Consider the following 3,915-nt stretch of genomic DNA (forward strand, 5'->3'; position numbering starts at 1 on the left):
GCCGTCCCAACTTCAACTTCAATGGTTCAAACCGGCAATTGCCTTCCAATGTTAAAACTGCGGTGTCAGCATTGATGCGGTCTGATGAATGCAAAATCTCCGAAACCCGGCGCACCCAATGGGTTGTTGACTCTCCTTCCTCCTGGACATAGGCAGCTAGGTCCACAATTGACATGGGCTGCTTGCATGTATCCTTGAAAATCTGAATAAACCGGGCTCTCAACTCGGCCCATGACCTGATAGAATTAGCCGGTAAGCTCTTTAGCCAAGTGCGGGCCATTCCTTCCAGCATCATGGTGAAGTACTTCACACATGCCGCATCATCCACGTCCAGCATCTCCATGGCCATCTCATAGCTTTCGACCCATGTTTCAGGGGATAAATCGGTGGTGTAATTCGGCACCTTGCGCAGGCCCTTGAAATCTTTGGGCAGGCGCACATTGCGCAACGCCGGGACAAGACATGGCACTCCCAAGGAACTAGAGGTAACTCCTGGTTCCACCGATGTGGTTGGACGAACCGGAGTAAGCTGACGGGCCTCGGGCTGCGCCGCTAACTCGGCCTGTCTGCGTGCCCAAGCCCGGTCCACCACCTCCTGAGCATCACCGGCACCACCCGCCGGGTTATGGCCACGGGGCGGATCACGGTTCCGCGCATTGCTTGATACTGCCGGTTCATCCATACGCCTGCTGTAACTCCGGCTTGGACGGGGAGTGGACTGAACCCGATCGCGACTATATGAATAAGCCTCCTGTTGAATCAAGGCTGTCTGAAGAAGCTCCTTAACCCGACGCGTCTCGACCGTTGTTGGAGAATCGCCTTCGATCGGGATGGCCGCCAGCCGTGAAGCGGCAGCGACAATGTTGTCCATTGGGTTAGAATAATGACCCGGTGGTGTGGGGACATGAGGTACCACAACGTTGTTCTCACGAGGCGGATCCACCAAACGTGGCTGAACCGGCGCCCCTGCTCCGGGTGCCTCTGCCCGGTTTAGCACCGGCGGATTACCGGTTCCTGCTCCTGGGGTGTTAAAGAGATTTCTAGCCTCGTAAACCGGCAGTAGGGGAGATCGGTGCCTCCTCTTCAGGACTTCGTTCGACGCACTCTGATTCAGCATAATCCGATAAGCTTGTGCATCCAAAGCGGCCCGCTCCGCGGCTATCCTGGTATCCTCAACTGCTAAGTCGGCTTTTGCCTGGTTGATCTGATCTTTCACTTTTGTGATTTCCGCATTGTGTGTATCCTGATCCGCCGGGTTAACCTCCGCCATCAGCGTTGCCAACATATCAAACAAATCAAATAAAACCTGAGCCGGCGGTCGCACAGGGCCTCCTGCCCCAGCCGCTGCCACCGCTGCTGATCCAGAAATCATCGCCGCTGCAGTCGAAGAGTGGAGTGCTGGTTGCGTGCCGGCCATGAAGATCGCCACCCGGCTTGGCAGATCAGAGGGGTCCGGAATACTGTCGCCATCGGAACAACCCCCAATCCGGCCATCTTGTAACTGATATAACGACTCGGTATCTCTAGTCGATGACTCGTCGCCAGAATAAACGATGGTCTCACCACCAGATTCCGATCTATCCTCAGATTCCCCTCCATGGATAACTCCCACAAAGGCACGCTTCATGACAGGCTTGACCCGGGCAGATCTCGCACGCTGAGCCATTTCGACGAGGTCGGTGCAGATGTCCGGCTCAGGGCCCAGTTCGCCGATCTTGCCAATGAAAACGTGTATGCTACCAAAGGGGACCCGGTACCCGTACTCGATTGAACCGGCCTCGGGGCCCCAGCCTGCATCGTCGATGTAGAGCTTGCCACGATGACTCTTGGTCATCCGGCCCACAGCATAACCCTTGAGTCCTTCGAAGTTGCCCTCCAAGAACTTGAAACCATCGTGCGATAGCCCCACGGTGGGCGCCAACTATCATGGTTTTGTCACGGCAGATGTCCTAGAGAAAGGACTTAGTCGTGGAGCCATCGCTACGGGTTAGCTTGAAGGGGTTAAAGCAGACAAGGGACGCAAGAGAGTTTTATACTAGTTCGGCCCCTTACGATGAAGGTAAAAGCCTACATCTAGTTGTGATGGAATTGATGGGGTTTCGATGACCAGGGAGCGAATACGCTTTGCCTGGGTCTCGAGTTGTTGTCTGTTGTCCTTGAACCGCCGCCCGGTCGTCCCCTTATATACATGGGTTGACGCCCATCTATTTACAGACTCCGAGGCCGATTCATAATCGTGTCCGGATCGGTCTCTGCTACACATATCTTACAACACAAGTTTACATCTCAATGCCGGTTTGTGTCTACATGCCTTAAACCGGCTTTGGGCCCTGGGCCTTCATGAAGTGTCACCGTCTGTCTTCATGGGCTTCAAATACAGATGAACTACTTATGAAGTTAACCCGACCTCTCCTGGCCGGTTTACGCCCAGTGGTAATATCCCCAACAGCAGTGATGGAAGAGGTGAAATTGATACAACCGAAATTGAGCATCCAATCATTGAATCCTGTCCTGCACCTTCAATGTAGGTCCACCCTGCCAATAAATTCACATGCAAAGCACTAGTATTACTATCTAATGACAGTACAAAAAGAGTAGCAAGATAGTAGCAAACCATGTACCTTCGTAATGAACAACTCATAGTGCCACCAATTGGATATAAAGGTTTGGAAGAAAACATGGTCCTAATGTTGAACCATTTGGACTTTTTGTGCAGTTCCACTAAAATCGAGCATCCCTGTTTGCATAGATATTGAAAGTGTGATTACTATAAAGGTGGCACTAGTTGAAGCATAGACTCACAAATATAAGCATTCCAATTTCTAAATGGGAAAAGGTAGCAAGACTATTTCTAACCACCTGTTTGAAGGAATAAATAAGGCAACAACGGCTGATGTCAGGAAGGCATATATAGTTCTTTCTGAAAGAAAGATCGATTCCTGACATTTCCTCTTCTTTTAAGCATATTTTGTGCAGTTCAACTAAAATAAAATGCCATCACCGCCCTGACAATTCAGTGACATTGTACAAAAGGAAATGACTTAACATTACATCATGATGTCAGGTATGTAGTCGACAGGCATTAGAGACAAACATACAGACCTCCTCCGATAACATAATGAACATTAATTTTAACAAAGGTGTGACTAGCTTTACCGGGATAATTTGAGTGAACTCTACACCCTCTATTCCTTAATATAAGACGTTTTCGCAGTTCAATTTTTTTTGATAGAAAGACTGTAAGGGAGCCCCCTACAGTATAATTGGTGCAACAAACCCAAATTGCAAGTACCGTGCCTTGAACCTGGGTGGGTGGGAAGGCATCAGCCCCTTCCTACCACTAGGCTATGCCTTAGTCTGCTTCGCAGTTCAATTTAAAGTACTCAACGTCTAGTATTTAGAAAAACAGGTAGTAGTTTTCTTGAGCACATATCTGGGAAAGCTTGCCACACTTTATTTATGTCCGTATGCTAATGCAACACCATTCAAATAGTACAAATATACACTAATCCAGTGGCTAGTGTAACAGTAGAGTAGTTATTTTATTACAGGGTACAGTACAATGGTTTTACTGAACAGATTTCAATAAACTCTAGCACTGGAAGATTTCTACAAGAATTAACAATACAAAATGTAAAGGTAACAAGTTTCAGCATTGGTATACTAGTTGTGCATGAGCATTAAACCAAATACAAAAGTCTGAAGGTAACTAGCATTATTAACTAATGACAGTATAAAAAATTTGCAAACCATGTACCTTCAAGGTAAATATCATTTCGAACTCGAGGGGACCTAAAAATTGCTATCCCAATCTTGATAATCGGTCAAACATAAAAACTTGATCGAACGAATCAAGAGAACAGCCGGAGGAGGAGGTGCCCACTCTTGACCTTTCCTCTTGACACTGTACAAAAA

Source organism: Aegilops tauschii, chromosome 1, assembly GCF_002575655.3.
Source record: "Aegilops tauschii subsp. strangulata cultivar AL8/78 chromosome 1, Aet v6.0, whole genome shotgun sequence".
In the NCBI taxonomy this organism is placed as follows: domain Eukaryota; kingdom Viridiplantae; phylum Streptophyta; class Magnoliopsida; order Poales; family Poaceae; genus Aegilops; species Aegilops tauschii.